We start from the raw sequence: 19,154 nt of genomic DNA, 5'->3' as shown, positions 1-19,154 counted from the left end.
TTGTCAAGGGTGCATACGTATGTAACAGAGGACATGTTTGTACATTGGGAGGATTATAGTGAATATCTTTTGGTTATATTGTCCAGCATTCACTGTCCTTTCCCATGGTCACAGTGCCTTCTTTTTCACTTAGTGACCCACCCACCCTGACTCCGAGTCCAAGTGGTTCAGACCATATGGCTGACCACAGTTGCTATTCCCAGTTCCAACAGTTAGCACCTGGTCCAGATCTGATCTACCATCTGCTATCTCCCTGACCACAGGGCCAAGGATGGAAATAGGATCCAATTTATTTAATGAGATGTAATCCCGGACCAATGGTAAAACTATGGATAAGAGAAGCTCTTTTTATGTTGGGCTTGCTAAACTGAAAGAATGTAAGTCTAGAGCCATTAGAGAGGTCCACATGGGGAAAGCCCATCTGAAAGTATATCTAACACAAGAGAAAGCCACTGGGCATGTCCTGTGGCCATTCTTTGGATCCACTGAATCCGCCTATACCTGAAGGGAGTACACTCCTGTGTACCCCAGTGCCCTAAACTAGTATGAGTAGGGTTTTGATCTCAAGAAGAAATTTAAAAATCTAATATTATTACCAGTTACCAGATGAAACTGATATAAGTTTTCAAATGGAAAAACTAAAGCCACTTATTTGCCTAAATTCATACAATTAATTACTGGTGGCACAGATTCAATCCTAGAAGGGTCTGGGTCTAATACCCTGGGTCTAATGCTCTTTCCACTACACCATACTCTCGACAAAAAGTCTGAAACTCCCCTATGCTTTATAATTATCTGTAACTATAAGGTAAGTCCTTACCTGGAGTGAGTGCTCTATCGACACTTGTTGAATGACCAAAAAAGGAAGAACCCTATGCCTTCCTACTGTCCCATTGCTGCAATAACTCGCCTCTGCGTGACACAGAGCATTTCTGCATTATTTTTATAATACAGGCTATCTCCAGGACATGTCTATTTCTTTACTATCATATCCTCTTTCAGAAACCATGATTATTACTGTATATAATAGTAAGTGTTCCTAACTAAGCTGTCACTTCGATTACAGAATGCCTATTCCAATCACAGGGTAAGTCATGATCCAAAACATAAATAAGAAATCAGAACCTCAGAAGAGGCCAACACCTGGGTCTAGCTACTATTCTGTTATTATCAATTGTGAAACTCAGAAAAGGACACCTATATTACCCTGTGAGTGTTATTTATGTTAATATTTTAAGATATTTTTAACAATGACATTAACTTCTGAAAAGTATCAGCTATTTATAAACAGTCAAATCTCTTTCAAATATTATTGTTGTGGGTGAGAGAGAAGGGTAGCAAAACAGGATTTATGCATATAACATCCCTGACATTTTCAAGAAATCCACCTAAAAACTATGCAAATTTTTGTCAGCACTGGAACACTCAATAATAAATGTTTCACAAGTCAACTTTTGTTTCCCTAGAAGGTGTGGTGGATTGATTCACCTCCGGATCGAAGATACTGGATTAAACATTCCTTTTTAAATTATTCAAAAAGTTAAAAAAGGAACATTCATTTTCTGGCTAAGATCCACAACTTTCTCATGCCTCTTTACTTTTACTTCACTTCTAGCGGCTGGTTGGGTTTTTTTTTTCCAGAAAAATATTTTACAAAGAGACAACATACTACCACCTAAAAGGAATTATAATACAGGATAACCTCAAGAGAACAGGCCAAGACAAGATGTGAACATTGGGCAGTTAGCTAGGGTCAGGTACATCTTAGGATCTCACTACCAATAACAGAAATTCATTTCAGCAAAACTGCAAATATTTCAACATGGACCTTTACTGTCACTCCCAAATAATTAAACCTGCTGTTAAATTCAGGTCTGCTAATAGATTTCTATATTCAGATGTTTCCATTTGAATTTATGTCAGGTTTAGCATATGAAAGATCTCAATTCAAATCCTAGGTCTTCTTGGATAAATGAGACCTGAAATTGGTTCCAGATCACAAAAAGAAAACATGTATAAGCTATCCAATTTACAAGGTTGTCATAAAAATAAAAACAAACATACCAAAAGTACCTAGAACTTTCAGTAGGCACTAAATAAATATTAATGCTCCTCCTTAAAAACAATATCTGAATCCATATAATTTACAAAAAAAACTTGTACTGACAGAAACTGTTTCTATCTTGGAGATTAAAATGTTGAGAAGGGGTGAAAAACTATACATAAATAATTATACAAATGCAATATAATGATACAAATATATCAATAAGAAAAAAATCAGCCTCATGTTTGTACAACAAAGTTCCTATTATATATAAATCTAGATAAAGATCCATATAGTTTTCCAATATAAATGTTTATAAATTAGGATAGTGATCTAACTACTTATTTATCATTAATAACAATCTGACCCATCAGTAAATGAATGTATTCAAAAACTATGGTACATTTACACAATGGAATTCTATGCAGCAAAAAGAAAGAAGGAGCTCCTACCCTTTGCAACAGCATGGATGGAATTGGAAAGCATTATGCTGAGTGAAATAAGCCAGGTGGTAAAAGACAAATACCATATGATCTCACCTTTAACTGGAACCTAAACAACAAAATAAACAAGCAAAATACAACCAAAGACACTGAAATAGAGAACAGGCAGACTGGGACCAGAGAGGAGAGGGGAGGGAATTTCAGGGGGAAAGGGGAAGGATTCACAGGAACAAGTATAAAGGACACATGGACAAAAACTAAGGGGGGTGGAAATGGGAGGGAGGTGGGGAGCACTGTGGGGGTGGGCTGGGATGGGAGTAAAAGACAGAAAACTGTACTTGAACAACAATTAAATAAAAAATAAATAAAGTAACAAACACAGGAAAAAAAATAACAATCTGAGATAATTGCATTGTTTAGTTTCCTTTAATTACTATTCCAAATTTGCTCGATACATAGAAAGTAAAGGGGCCTGACAAAGTGATGGTACTTAAGGAAAATATATTAGTTTGGAGTATATTCAGAATAGATATGAAATGTGACAGTGGCTGAATCTGTGTCATTAGAAAGTCTCTATATTGAAACAAACAAAAAGGAGAAGCTTGAAAATCTTTCCTTTGTTCCAAAGCAAAGCAAAAATTTTAAAAACCTCAGTGAAAGCTGAAATGACAATTAACCAGTACAAGAGTGAACCGGTTCTGAATGTGATTCAAATGTGATTCTGAAGGAAATATAATTCAAGAGAAAGTCAGGACACTGCACAAACCATTTCATGAAGTAAGAGACGGTATGGCTGCTACGGTAGCTACTGACCCAACTGTTACCCAAATTGATTAGAATAGTCAAATGCATTTTTCATTCTATAATGTCAAATTAACAAAGGAGCCCCACCAACAACAAGACAACCTTGAGAAATTCTCCCAAGCTAGGCATTCAGAAAGCAGAAGGGACACAAACTACAAAAGTCTCCAAATCCAAGCAGACAACATACCTAAGACATGGTAGCAAGCAGCAAGCAATACAGTGATCAAGGACTAACTCTTCACCTTTGTTACAGTGCTAGAAATACTCCTGTTCTGCAAACCCCAGGACACAAGTGTCAAGAATAAGAACCTTGCATATATACTAATGATATAATGCAAAAACAGCAGCCTTCATTTTGGAAGTTGTTAAACCAAAATATGGTTTAACAAGCTTAATATCTCAAGTCCTATCATACAATTGTTAAGGGTCTAAAGGAATCACTTAAATTTGACTGTATTTTATAGAGCTAGTTGTGTCCTAGATCCACAAAGTTTTCAAATGCCACTTGCCAATATCAAGCGTCTTGTGAACATTGTTTTCTTTTTACTTATTAATTTGATAGAGAGAAGAGGGAGGAAGGGAAGGAGAGGGGGAAGAGGGAGAGAGGGAGACAGAAAAATAAAGAGAAGCATCAACTTGCTGTTCCACTTATTTATGTATTTAATTGTTGTTTCTTGTTTGTGCCCTGACCAGAGTTGGAACTGGTAACCTACTGAACTACCCAGCCAGGGCCTGAATGTTGTTTTTCTGTCTTCATCTAACTGAATATTATACAGACTACATCCACAGAGGATAAGGCATTTAAAATCAATCTTATTCGCAAAGATACAATTTTAAAGATACTTTTCTAAACCAATGTAAAAAACATTTTTATATACTAAATGCCTCGAACATAAATATTCCAGTATTGAGCCCTGGATGGTGTGGCTCAGTGGATGGAGTGTCGGCCTGTGAACTAAAGGGTAGCCAGTTCGATTCCCAGTCAGGGCACATGCCTGGGTTGTGCGCCAGGTCACCCAGTACAGGTCCTGTGAGGGGCAACCACAAACTGATGTTTCTCCCCCCCCTCTCCCTCTCCCTCTCTCTAAAAATAAATAAATAAAATCTTTAAAAATAAATAAATAAATATTCTAGTATTGAGTTTCCCCTTCTCCTAAAACCATTTGTCCCACTGTGAAATACTTTTTCTGCAAGTAAAATAATTTATACCAGAAAACTAATTTCAATTTTTCTACAATAGTTATTTTATTTACAATAAAGACCATAGTGCTGCTATTCAGATATTTTTAAACATGTTATAAGTTACTTCAACTTTGAAATGTAAGACTCTTCATTATTAATTAACATAAAATTAGTAATCTTTACTTCTGTAGCATCACAATACTGATTTTTAAAAGTGGAGAGGGCCCTGGCTGGTGCGGCTCAGTGGATTGAGCACTGCTTTGTGAACCACAGGGTCACTGATTCCATTCCGTCATGGCACAGGCCTGCGTTGTGAGCCAGGTCCCCAGTGAGGAGCATGAGAGAGGCAACCACACACTGATGTTTCTCTCCCCTCTTTCTCCCTCCCTTCCCCTCTGTCTAAAAATAAAATAAATAAAATCTTATAAAAATAAAAGAATAAAAATAAAAAGTGGAGAGGCATTCGTTTCAGGAAAATGTGTGACTTGGTTCTCAACTGTAGTACTAAAAGGTGTGTCTCAAGTATTTGTTACTAATAATAGTTACACACTTTTTTCAGTGACTCACTTTCCTCAATAAATCACAGTACATTCAAGTTTATCCCTATAATGATATCATTTTTAATCACTTGTATTCTGATATGCTTTCTGGAGCAGAAGAAAACAAGATGGAATTACAGAGAGCATGGCGAGAAACTGCACACTAGTATATACCACATACGTAAGTACCTTTACTGGATGAGAAAAATACTGAGAATCATTGACTTGGATTGCCAAATCTGTTTTACTGCTGGATGAAGCAATAAAGACTATCTGGTTCAACTCCTAACTCCTCACTCAGTTCAGTGCCTGCTTCGTGACACCCAACAACTATAGCCTGGTCTGTGCATTTAAACTGAGTATTTTTAAGAATTAAAACCCTATAGTTATAGAATAGACATTTTGAAATATGGATGTTTACTGAATATTGCTCCTTAAAAATTAATCACACATAACTAGGAAGCAGAAAACATTCAACTAAGAGTTTTATGTATTATTATATTGGAAAATACAGTTTAAGTTTTAAACAGGTAAATTACATGTGGTTTAAGGCAGAGAGGAACACTAGAGATTTAAGAAAGTAACATTTAGTTTTCCTGTACCACTTTTTGGCCTAAACTATGGTTTAAATGAAAGGAATTCTGGGAAACAATCTAACAACAGATGATTATCTAAGGTGAAAGAAAAGTAATTCAGGAATTTAGACAAACTAGACACATTCTGAGTTAAAAAGCACTTAAATTTGTGACTATCCCTACTGAGAGAGAGTAATCAAAGAACTATACAATAACAGCTAATCACAGGTATTTCTAACTGTTAGCTATGTCCATACAAATGCAAATTTCATTCATTTAAGTAAACTTAATGTAATTATTTTAATTTCCTAAGTCTAAAATTTAGGGACTTTTAAGATGTTAGAATAAACACAGCAATACTAGGACAGATAAAATTAAAGCAGAAATTGAGGACATTCTAAATTCAGGCATTTTACCTACCGTATTTTTCAGACCATAAGACACGCATAGGTTTTAGAGGAGGAAAATAGGAAAAAATATTTTAAAGCAAAAAATGTGGTAAAATATTTAATAGCATAAATAAATAATATTTCACCAATGTAAATGTAAACAGAACTCAACAGCCACATTAACAACCATTATTCCTCCCAAATGGGGGGGGGGGTCTTACAGTAAAAAAATACAGTACATTGTCTCATTTCTTCTTCCTAACAACCATGTGAGGCTAAGTTATCATCCCCATCTTACTCATGAGGAAACTGGTTTCAAGAGATTAAATAACTTGCCCAACATCCCACCGAAGATTTTCCAGATCTCTAACAAAAACCCAGCTTATCTAGCACAAAAAAAAAAGAATATATCACTACACTCTGTGACCTAGAAAGAAACATCTCCACTAAAATTGCCAGTCTTTTAATTAAAACCTTCTAAAGGAGGACACAATGTCAAGCTTATAGTAAGTGATAATAATATACAGACTAAAAATTTATCATACTTTCATAAGTATATCTGAATGTTTCAGAAATAATTCTAAATTATGCATGACATTAAATTTTAAAAAGCTGAATACATAATATTCCAAAGGTGAAGAAATTTGAAAATTTTTATAGAAAGGCACTAAGTTAATTTCTTCCTACCTATATACTTTGAATTCTAAAGAAAACCTTGAGAATTTTGTTGTATCAGACATAAAGCAGTTTCATATGGGTAACTAGGATTATATTTATATTTATGAAATAAGAAAAAGATCATTGCTTGGGTCTGATTCTTTTGTCCTGACTTTAATGTGTCCTCTATTTGTTCTTTTCCATTTTTCTTCCAGATTTTGGAGATCTCTTCTAATTTAAGGAAACTGAGTCTCAAGTTCAGGAACTCCTGCAAGTTTAGATGCAAGTGCAGATATACCACAATGAAAATCATAAAACTGCAATGACTGATGAATACTAGAGAAAAAAACAAGAGTTTCAGTTATTTTCCAAAGCATTAACTGTCATGAAATTATTGGTGACTTTTCTTCTCTAGGTTTTTTTTACTAAATTTATTTTATTAAAGCATTTAACTTTCATAATAAAAATTAAAGAGAAAGGTGAAAGGGAAAGATAGAGCAAGTCAGGGAAAAAATACCTAGAGCCTTGATTTAAAAATATCGAAACATCTTATTCTTTCCAAAGTTCCAAAACTGTGACTTGCTTCATCACATTTCTCTCAGTGATGCAGTAAATTAACCATATATAAACATGCCAGAGACAAATGAGATATGAAAAAATAATGAGTTAATCCAAAGACCTATAAATTCTGAGACATAGCTCTTAACTGCAATATTTAAGAAATTAGCTATAAAAATTAGGTAAGTATGAAAAACAGATTTAGGGTAAACTAAAACTGAAAACAAGGATTCAAATACTTAAGAATGCAGAAATTTCCTAAGTATGGAAAAACTACAAATATAGTAAACACATATGTGAACTTAGAGGCCATTTCATATTTTATTATAAAATGAAGAGAACTTACATATTTTAAAATATTAATTAAAATATCCTTTAGCTATACCATGAAACAACACCCAACAAAGTTTTGAGCCTTATCAAATCACTCTAATTACCTCCTTTTCCATGAAATAGTTATTTTAAAAGTTCACATATCTAAGCTTTTTTTATTACAAAACCACATTCTTATTCCAAAATAACGTATTTAGATTGATCCAATATATTAAGTATATTACCAATACATTGTACAATTTATAGTCCCTTGAACCTGTCCTCAAAAAAACGTGCTTATTTAAAAATCAAGTACAAAACTAGAATCTATTAACACAGGAGTCCAGTTTTAAAACAAAACTTCTATTTGTATAACAAGTTGATTAAATTTTCTTTTTTTTTCTGATTATCAAAATGCATAATCATCTGGGCCTTGATTTACAAATGACTTCTTACAAGATTGCTCTATAATAGTCTCATGGAATTAAGTTACAATAGCTTTCGTAAACACCACTCCCATCTACAAATGGAAATAATCACCTTAACATTTTGGTATATGTATTTATGCTGGTTTTCCAACTTATCATTTCAGTTTCTCTATTCCTTAAAATTTAACAACTGTCTTAAAAAATGTTATTGCTGGGTAGGTAGTTGGGTAGTTACTGAATAATTTGAGTTTTCTGCATTGTTTGAAATTTTCCATAGTGAAATACTGGTGGAAAAGAAATGGCAAATTTGAAGCAGTCACAGACCACAGTTATAGTTAACTACTGGTTGAAGATATCTCAAAATGATTTTTCTATCATAAGCTTGGACTATTTCTTCCAATCTACTGACATCAACCTTTGAAGTAGTGCAGAAACTGCATTAACAGGACCCTAAATAATATTACATGTGAATGTTTAATGCTGCTAACCATCAGTGCAGAAGAGAAACAGATCTTCACCAAAGTCTGTCATGGAAGAAAACAAAACATTTCCACTATGCGCAGGTACTCTTTTAATACATTCCCAACACCTTTGGAAACATAGTTCCTTTGGTTCAGGGTATTAGCAAAAAAAGTGTTCCTGGGTTATAAAATATATCCTCAGCTTTCCTTTGCATTGACTGACAAACATGTGGCTTTTCACAAATGTCTTTAATACCAAATAGGTATACCAGGAAGACAATGCTGCACTAGTAAAATAATTCTATTTTTGCAGTATTTTTTTTCCTTAATCCTGTTCCCATTCCACAGGATGAAAAGCACTTTTTAGTCTTTAACCACGAAAATGGTTTTGGTCTATTACTGATTTTTTATGTTATACTTTTATATACAGTGGCTCTATTTGAGAAATTCCTTATTATCATAAAATACCTAAAGAAAAGGAGAAAAATGGTATACTATCCCCTTAGAGTAGTTGATGTCAAAAGTGACGGTGAAATTACTATGATTATATGCACGCCTTACGAATTAAAAAGATTGAAGCTTCTTTTTAACTATAAGGCAAAGGAAAACCAAAGGCTACATTCCTTAAAAATTTTTTAGATTTGGAATTGAACAGCACTAAAGGACATCACAAATGTGCAAAGTAACAAGCGACAACACAGTTAAGTCCTTAATTCATGTGTGATGTTCCCCTACCAATACCAATCCAAACAGCGTTGTTGAAGCAAGTTGACTCTAAAAGGAGATTCCAATGGCAGAAGACTGACCCAAAGGTGTCACCCAACACCTCCTCAATCTTAAATGGCAAGGAGAGGACAGAGCAGAGATTGCCCCTGCTGCACTAGCTTCACACTTCATAGTTTGTCTCTTGACAGTCTTTTCAGAGTCGCCTCTGGCCCAGAAACGACCAGGGAGCAGACGGACCAGGAATGGAAGGTGAGGGATGAAAGCGGGCAGAGAGGAAACTGACCTACGGGAGAAGACCTGGACTAACGGGTCAAGAGAGACTGAAGGGCCCCAGGGGCAGGGAGAGATTGGGGTTCGGGTAGTCACCAGAGCTGGAGGGCAGCTCCAGAACAGAAGCACGCAGACAGAAGGGGGTGCGGTAGTAATGGGCGGTGCCTACAGTCCCTCCTCCGCCACCCCACACCCCGCAGACCCCCGACCCCACTACAGGGCGGGGCCCTGGCCTCAGCCCTTTTCGGCCGGCACCCGCCCCCTCAGCCTCCAGTCCTGGGTTGGTGGGAGGGTCGGGCCTCGCCGGGCCAAAAAGACAGCCCAACCCAAAACCCGAACCAAGAATGCTCTGCCACGGGCGGAGTAAGGGCGGGAGACCCCGCAGCCTGGGGCCGGTGGGGGGGGTGGCTGAGGGCGGAGGAAGAGCATTCGGCGATGCCGCGACAGGCAGGGATGAGTCCCAGGCACCCCTCTGAGGGCAGGGAATGTAGCTTGAGTTCCCCGCTGCCCTTCCCCCCTCTTCCCCCCTCCCACGGCGTTGCCCCGGGCAACAGCGCCCGCCGCCGGCAGCGCAAAACTCACTTACCTAGAACCTGACAAGCAGGAGCCCCTCGGACACGGGAGCCAGTCACCACCCCGCGTCACGGGGGCCGCCACAGCCAATGGGTGCCGCTGTCACAAGCCTCTACGGCCAATCCAGATGCACTCCGGTCACCGAGCACCCTCGAAGCCTCAGCCAATGGGTAGGAACGGAAGGCGGTGCTGCCTACCAGCCCCCAACCCCCTCCTCCACCTCCTCCCAGGAGGCGGGGCTTGGCCGATTGGCTAGGGCCCCGGAGGGTGGGTCTCGGACTCCAGGCCCGGTGGGCGTGCGAGAACGCCGAGCAGCGGGAGCGGCCTCCGCCGTCTGAGCCCGCTCCCGGGCTGGGGCGGTGTCCTGTGGTCCGTCTGTTTGCGCTTCTCTCTTGGTCGCTGTAGCCCGCTCTTCTTCCAGCCTGTGTGCAGAGCTGTCGGGTGGGAGTGAGGGCGGGATGGCCCGGAGGCGGACAGCGGCGTCACAGGAAACTTTGGGAAACTCGCCTGCCCGTGGCCGGGAAGTGGCCGGGCCCGGTGTGATAAGCTGGGACAGCCTGGAAGGGACTACCCGGCGGATCCGCAACCGGAAAGGAATTCGGAGGGTGGGGGCGGAGGCGTGATTAAAATATTAAGTGAGCCCTCAGGGTGCTGGGTGATCTCCAGAGCTGAAATCTCCGGGAATGAAAGCGGCTTTGGGAACGCGACCCGCGGCCCCTAAATACGCATTTTTCACCCTCAGAATCAGTGACTTTTTCCTGTACGCTTTATTTGCATCAATTGTATTTTCAGAATGATTTTCCGCTCCCTCAGTGCACTCTGAGTTGCTTAAAAGCAGGAGCTATCTTTCCCATCCCTGTTATTCCTGAGCCTCAGACCAAAAAAAAAAAGGCTACATGCTCAATGCTGGAATTGTGGATGCTGTTTAAAAGCGTCCTGTGAGTGGTCCTTACCTCTTCAAAAGTCTAGAATGTGCGAAGAACCGAAATTGGTTTGCGTTTCCAGGGAAGCTGTTTCTGAAGCGTTCTTCGCCAAAAGAATTTAGTGGGAAATGAGTAATGTGAGCTAAACAAAGATAACTAGGTGATCTGAAACAGTATTAGTCACTAATTCAAGGGTGTGTTCCTGTGGCTGACTTTTTAACGTACCAGGCACTTTGGTTGTACCACACTCTGCCTGGAGCAAACCTAACTTCAACCAGCTCCATCTCCACCCTACATCCCTTTAAAACTTTGTGGGAGCCAAGCAAAAGGGGTGAACATACATATATGTATATATTTTTCCCTAAACACGGTTATTTGTTGTGAAAGCCCTACACATAGAAAAACATAAATTTTCAGTGGGACTTTTTCTTGTCTTCTGTTTCAAAGTACCCAGAACATGTTGTAAAGACAAATTAAATTTTAAGTGATTTAGAAAGATCTGATCAGATCTTTGGGGCAGAGTAGCGAGGGGCCCTAGGAAGAGGTTGCCCAAGGCAATAGTAAACGGCTTAGGCCGCGATTGGCTAGAAAACCCGTTGCCTCCAGAACACTAGGAATTAGGGGCAGAAAATTTAAAACGAAAGGAGGTTGCGAGGGGCTCTTCACATCTCTTCCTCCAGGATGCCTGGTGGTTTGTGCTGTAGTCCTTGCGTTTCCCACAGGCCGTTATTTTGGATAGATTGTGGCTGGGAGAAGAAACTGCCGGTGAAGCCTAGGGTAGGTCTGGCCTGGCAGAGGGTGGCAGGGTTCTGGAAGGGAGAACCCTGAGGCAGAAGCCTGCCATCCGTCTAAAATTGTCTGGCTTTTGTATCTTATGTTGCTTTGGGTTGTAAATTAATCCCATAGAAATAAAATAATTAAAAACTACCAGGGGGAAATGGTAGAAGTCAGGTGTTAAAGAGTTTAGCCTTAATTGATAGTGTTAAGTGATTTAAGCTGAGTGACTAATGTATGTGGAAAGGTGTTATTCCAAAATTGTGTAGCTTTTCAATAAAGACTCTTCCTTTATCACCAAACCTTTGCTTTCAGAATTTAGCCCAGAGGGCGGCTGCGGGCAGACCCACTTGCTATTCAGTACCATAAGAGACTTAATTCTCCCCATTGATGATGGAGGAAGAAATTTTCCTTCTCAAATAATTTACCTTAGAAAACTTGTAATTGTTGAGTACTTACTCATCTCTTTGAAGATAAATCTTCTCGAAGACTTGATAGGTCTTCTGTCAGCTAGTGCTTTGTCAGCTTTACTTGCCAGCATTATCAGGCTCTAAGAACCTGGGAGCTGTTGCTTTGAAATGCAAATGTGAAGAGAGATAGCACACAGGAATAGATAAAGGTGGGGTGTGTGTGTGTGTGTGTGTGTGTGTATCTATCTACCAGATAGTTATAAATAAATTAGTCATGGGGATCTAGTGTACAGCATGGTGACTATATTGCATATTTGAAAGATGCTAATAGTAAATCACGAATTCTCATCACAAGTTTTAAAAAAGATTTGTAAACATGTATGATGACAAATGTGGTGATCATTTCACAACATATACAAATATCAAATCATTATGCCATACACCTGAAACTAACATATGTCAACTATGCTTTCAATAAAAGAGAGATAGCATCCCTATCTCCCAGTTACTTTAGGAGAGTAGAAGCCTAACTTCATTGTGTAAATTGGTCCAAGTTGCAAAACTGCCTTCTCTCATAAAGATGTGTGAAGTTTGTTTTTCCTCTGGATAAAGCTAATTAGCTAATACAGATAGTCATTTCAATTACCAAATAAAGTTAAGATGCATTATGTCCAAATGGTGTTGCCAAGGTCTAACTTGAGGACTAGTTACGGTTTAAAACATGCAATCTGTTAAATCTGCTTGGCTATATAAAGGGTGAGATTCTTTCTGTCTTTATTGTCACTTTGCTGATTTCCCATAATGCACATAACATTCTGGCTTAATGCTTATTCAATAACCAGTGTTTTATTTCTCCACAACCTTTGTGGGGAGGATTTCTGGTCTAGGAGAAGATTTTGTTAATTTTATTTTCCCATCAGTACTCATGCCCAAAATATTGAGACTACAGACTTAAAGAAAGTAATTACTTTTAGTTTTAATTTGTTCTCAAAATGATCTCACATTAGGTGATACCTTTGAGACAGGATAGTAAGAAGCTAGGAAAATTCCTTGGCAAGTGAAATAGGGAAACAGAGACGGCCAGCAGAACACAATGGCCAAGCAATTTATAGACAGGAGCACTTGGTCACCAGGGCAGAAAGCCTGAGGGCCTGGCAGGGGGCAGACTGGGAACACAGGCACCTCACACCAAGAGTAACCTTTCCTCTCCCACCTTTCCTCTCTGGAGATAAATCTAGGCCTCAGTTGTATGCCAGCGCCAGATCCAGAAAAGCAGCAAAACCAAGGGGGTAACACCAGGACTAAATGCAATGACTAAAGACCCCCTGCTCTGCCACTGACCAATGAGTGGAGACCATGAACCCAAAAAGGCACAGCTGGAGGACTGATGAAAATTCTACTGAAACCCTCCCCTGAAGCTTTCCCCGTCTTAGGGAAAGGCCTCAGGGGCCTGCAAGAAGGGGATAGAAGCCTCAAGACAAAGGACCCAGCATGTGTGCTCTCCCTCAGGGGAGCAGGCTGCAACTTTTCCTTTCCCTTCTTCTGTCCTGCCCCCCTTCTCTCTTCTCAGGCACACGTCTCTTAAACTCAAAGGCAATGGACATCTCCAGGCTAATCTCCCAAACCTGTCCCCAAGTCCCCTTTTCTCTGACTTCCCAGTGAGCTAAGGCCGCCCAGCCTAGGCTCTCCTGTTGCTTATTCTCTGCTAAGCCCTTCCTTGTTCTCCCCAGCTTTAATAAATGGATCCTACACGAGGTCAAGAATCCACACACTAGGCAGACCCACCCAGGGCCAGTAACACCTTAATACTGAACTACAAATATGTTTTAATAGAGCCAAAAATGGCAATAAAATTAATATTTATTTTTTGTAGTGGCTATTACCTGCACAAACTAAGCTTATGTGAGCCCAAACCTCTTAATATAGAAAAAATAATTTTCTGTACTATTATATTTTGTGGTATATGGCATGTCAACATGAATAAAATCAATGAATGTTTGCACATTAAATAGATAACACCAAAATGCAACTTTGGGGATTGCTTCACCAAGTCATATCATTTCCAAGGAACTTAGAATATCTCTACCTTTATATAAGAGAATCTAAATCTGAAAAGATGAATGGGTTATTAATATTTCCAGAAAATAGCTTTAAGTAAAGCTCTGATGGTGAAAACAAAACTGGTTGATTTACATTGTGTATGTGTTTTAAGGAACTCAAATCTCTTAAAACAATAAGAATCCAGTTCTTCAACAGTTCTCTCAGTTCTCCCATATTCAGTCAAGAAACTTAAAAACTGTCCAGAATATTCAAAGCACTTTGCTTAAAAATACAATTTTGAAGGAATGTACTTGAAGTGAATGTGGCAAAAATCTATGCTGCATTTTTGTTTGTTTGTTTTTAATTTTTATTTTTATTTAATTCTTGTTCAAGTAGTTTTCTGTCTTATATTCCCAGCCCTGCCCCCACAGTGCTCCCCACCTCCCTCCCATTTCCGCCCCCCACCTTAGTTATTGTCCATGTGTCCTTTATACTTGTTCATGTGAGTCCATCCCCTTTTCCCCTGATTCTATGCTGCATTTTTAAAATTGATAAAAACAACTGTAAGAAATCCAGTTTAAAATTTCCCCTTTGTTATAATCACTTCACATTGGAACACATTTAACAAGCATTTTCTTTCACCTGATATTAAATACACTGTGCAATTTCCTTACATCTTGTAAATGTAGGTAGGATATGGAAGAATAAATGAAAATAATTTCCTGTCTAGATGATTCATGGGTTCATAAAATTCTAGCCACCCCCACAGGGCCTGGAGGGATATTATGTCAGTTGAAGTTGTTAGCATCGGATTTAAGAGATTCATCTTTGACCATTAAAATTTAGATCTATACCAGGTACTACCACAGCTTTGAAATGCCACAGTATAGCCTAGCTATAGATAAATGCTAAGTCCTTAGTATATATTCCACTTTCCCAAATACTAGTTTTTGTCTGGTCTAATAACATTACTTACCTGGACAAATGATTACAATAATGTATATATTAAACCTTTAGCAATTAGTAAAAAAAAAATCTTAAAAGTTCCTCCTTTACCCTATCTCTCCATCACCCTCACCTCCCTTTTTCCTGTTTAATAAATTTCTCATTATAGTCTTCAAAAAAAACTTGGCTGTGTGCCATACAATTTATAGCATAACTATCCCTCCCTTTTTTCTTTATCTATTTCTTCTTTTTCTCTCCTTTCTGCAAACTCCTTTGCTTTATGACTCTCTGCTATCTCTAATCCACAATCCATACCACTTGCACATACCATTCCTAAAATGTAGAGAATAATGAGGTGTTCGATAAGGAAATCATACCTATTTGTATTCTGCATGTGCTGCAGTGTCTGTTTTCAGTGCATATAAATATCCTTGACTTTGAAAATTGTTCTCTTGAATGAATGACTTCAATAGAGAGTACATGCATGTGAAATTTTGTTTAGGACTTTTCTTTTTTAGCTTTTTAAGTTTCAAATTTTAAAATAGCTCTATGGCTTCCTTTATTGTAAAAATCTATGTAAGGAAAATAAAAGGAGGGAAAGGAGAAAAGAAAAGGTGAAGTCGAGTTGGAGAAGAAAAATTTCTGTTCTGCCTTCAAAGTAGATATAAAATCCATTAACATCATCTCACAACCATCCCTCCCAGAAAGAGGGTGGCCGTCCTCCTAGCACTCCAATATTACCCCTCCCCCGCCTTCCCTGACCTTCTGCTTGCCTCTCAGAAACACTAACACCAACATTCCCAACCAAGTCATACTCTTCCCGAAACATCATCCTTTTCTCAGAATTAACCTGTCCTTTCTCTCATTCCCTTACTCCTAGTTCACTGGGCCTTCAAAGATAACTGGCAAAGGTGTGCCAGTGGGACAGTACTAAAGTAATGGTTCCACATGTGGGTTAGTGCACGAGTGTCATCAGAGTCACCTGAGAACCTTTTCAAAGTACATACTCCTAGAAAAACAAATACCATATGATTTCACTTATGTGTGGACTCTAAAGAGCAAAATAAACAAAATAGAAACAGACCCATAGATACAGAGAACAGACTGACAGTTGGCAGAATGGAGGGGGTTGGAGGGCTGGGTGAAGGAGTTGAAGACATTAATTACAAATTAGTAGTTACAGAATAGTCAGTAGAGATGTAAACTACAACATAGTAAAATATTCAATGATATCGTAATAATTCCAGGTGATTGTATGAATCTAGGTGATTCCTTGAGGTATCGGGGGTGAGGGGACCACTTTATGAAGTACGTGGCTATCTGACCACTGCACTTTGGATCTGAAACTAATACAGAATGATAATGAATGTAGACTGTAGGTAAAATTTCTTTTCATTCTTGGAAAAATCCCATATTTTGCCATGAATAATGCACATCCATGTTTTTGTGCCTGTCATACACAGGGTTATTGCACCAATTATTGGTATGTAATCATTATACCCATGTATAATGTGCATCCTTATTTTTCCCTAAGAAATTTTGGCAAAAAAAGTGCCCATTATACATGGCAAAATATGGATAAAGAAAAATCAAAGCATTTCAAAAAACGCATATTCCTAGATTTACCCACCAAAGATTCTAACTTGGAAGGTCTGAGAAGAGTTCATAAAATCTGTGTCTAGAATGAGACCAGGAAATCTGGCCAACATAGTGGATTGAATTGAACACTTATTCTGCTCCTTCCCCAAACTCCATGACATAACATAAGTACATATCAAGATCACCAGGAACCTAAGGCCCAGAGATCGCAGTGGTTATAGGTGAGAACAGAGGCTGAATACAACAACATTGGTTGACAGTCTCTATCAGTAGTGATCACTTCCCAGCTAAACAGTTAGATAACACACAGCCCCAACCCAATTCAGAGACAAAGAAGTTTACTCCCTGGTAAGGGTAAACTGGAGAAGCTCTGGTCTTATAGACATCAAGATTTCTGAGTTTAGGGGTGAGGCGTCTAATTACATATTGGAGTAAAAGGAGTAAGTGGAAGTTAAGTCTATGAAACTTTCTTTCCCGCTCAACATCAGTAATGACCGTTTCCAGATTTATGTTCTGCAGAGAAGATATTGGAGGATTCCTTTCTCAGAAAACTGACTTACCCAAGGAAAAACACTTCTACGGGTACAGGAAATAGATACTTCCATCCCCTGCCTAATCACATCAAAAATGAGGTCTGTCAACCCACAAGTTCCAGCTGTGCAAGTAGTTTCCTCTCACTCTTAAACATAAATAGACATCTGGGAGTAACCACACTTTTGAGGAAACCCACAATCATAAAATCAGACACCAAAACAAACAAGAAAAAAATTGTGGGTGGGGGTAGGGGATTGTTGAACCTAACCAAAGCAGAGCGAATAAAATTTCAGAGTACTGAGCAATATCCTTAAAGGAGATATGTATGAAAACATGATGCTATGTTTGAAAGAAATATTCAAAGAAAAAAATGGGCTTCTGGAAATTAAGAAAACAATTTTTAAAATTCAATCACAGATGGTAAAATAAAGTTGAGGTCTCAAAAGAAGGACAAAAAAGACAAACAGTTTAAAACTGTATAAGAGAAAAAGGAATTTAGGATCAATCCAGGATATCATACACCCAACCCAAGTTCTGAAAAGGGAAAAGGAGGTTGTTGGAGACAGGTAGAATCATCAAAGAAAGACATTTTTCCAGAACCAAAAGAAGTGTGTTTCCAGGTTGAAATGAATGCCTTGAATGAATGAAAAATACTCTCATAGAAAGGCACTTAATTCTAAAATGTCAGAACAATAAAGATGAAGAAAATTTCCTAAATGACCCAGATAGAAAAACAAACAGATTGCATATGAAAGATCAGGGATAATAATAGAGAATGATATTGGAGTTTTCAACAATGATACTGGAAGCTAGAATAAAATAGAGAAATATATAAATTCCAAAGGAAAGATTATTTACAATCTGGAATGCTCTATAAATTCAACCAATTAATCAAGTCTAAGAGCAAAATAAAAGTATTCTTAGACATGCAAGATTTCTAAAAGTTTCTTCCCTATATATAGAACCTTTCCTCCGGATCATACTTGAAGGTGTTTCTCACCAAAAAGAGGGAGTACGAAAGAGAGATGAGGACATGAATATACACTAGAGGAAGGAAAAGAGATTTCCCAGGATGATGAAGGAAATTTCCAGGATAACAACTGACAGGCCTAAAAAGCAGTTAGACTGAGGCAGGAGAATGGAAGTCTCAAAAACTGATATCTTCGAGGAAAAAAAAGGATCATTAGATTATCAATGTATTTGACTGTACAGAGATGTATGAGTCATAACATAATTTGGAGATAACTTAAAAGTAGGCATATACAAGAGAAAGCAAATTAAAACAAGCAATTATTACATACAAGAAAAGTCATATTTTAAAAAAGGAACTTTACATTTTAAAATGTATGTATAATATGCATTTGATCAGCTTTAAAAAGTACTGTAGTTCCTATTATATTGCTGAAATAGAATAAGAGAAATTCTTGAGTAGAAATAATGTGAAGGAGTTAAATCTTCCACGGTAGGAAGTCAGCAGATAATTTCTAATTCTGAAAAGTGAAGAAAGGGTATTATAATCATGGTTCCTGGTGGGATGGATAAAATCAGTGTTTAGAGTAGAGTCTTACTATGGTATTGGGAACTGGTGATGGGAACTGAAAAGCGACAGTGATTAGGGATGCTGGCTCCTTTATGTCATAAATCCTGGACTATCATTCTACTTATATTGCTTTGATTTTTTAAAAAATCTGCAGGTGAGTGCACGGGCAGCTTTGAAAACTACTGGGGTGAAAACGAGACATGGAACACCTGTCCCTATCACCACAGATAGCATACATGTATAAAAGGATAATGCCCAGCAATAATGCTGTCTTTGCTTTGTCACTTGTGTGGTTATTCAGTCAATGAATATTTGTTGTTAAACACCTACCATGTGCCAAGCACTGTAATAGGCTGAGGATACAACAGTGAACTTCAGGAAAAAGGCTCCTCCCTTGAAGTCAAGTGGGAGATACAGACTAACAAGAA

At 38.2% G+C, this 19,154-nt stretch overlaps 1 protein-coding gene across 5 annotated transcripts in view; it reads right to left on the bottom strand.

Moving 5' to 3' along the window:
- The window catches only part of FER (FER tyrosine kinase), a 397,214-nt gene extending 386,443 nt beyond the window's left edge, over positions 1–10,771 (bottom strand). For 3 of the 5 annotated variants that reach the window (XM_037032384.1, XM_037032383.1, XM_037032385.1), the window contains exon 1: positions 9,975–10,765. The gene's annotated coding sequence lies outside the window, so the exon portion shown is untranslated. Of the gene's footprint in view, positions 1–9,974 lie in introns of all 5 variants that reach the window. The other 2 variants (XM_037032387.1, XM_037032386.1) reach the window with 2 other exon arrangements.
- Between the last annotated feature and the right edge of the window lie 8,383 nt (positions 10,772–19,154).

The sequence above is a fragment of the Sturnira hondurensis genome, unplaced genomic scaffold (assembly GCF_014824575.4).
Source record: "Sturnira hondurensis isolate 20B ecotype Veracruz unplaced genomic scaffold, ASM1482457v3 Scaffold0021354, whole genome shotgun sequence".
NCBI lineage: Eukaryota > Metazoa > Chordata > Mammalia > Chiroptera > Phyllostomidae > Sturnira > Sturnira hondurensis.
The sequence above is the reverse complement of the archived record's forward strand: the minus strand, read 5'-3'. Positions and strand labels throughout refer to the sequence as shown.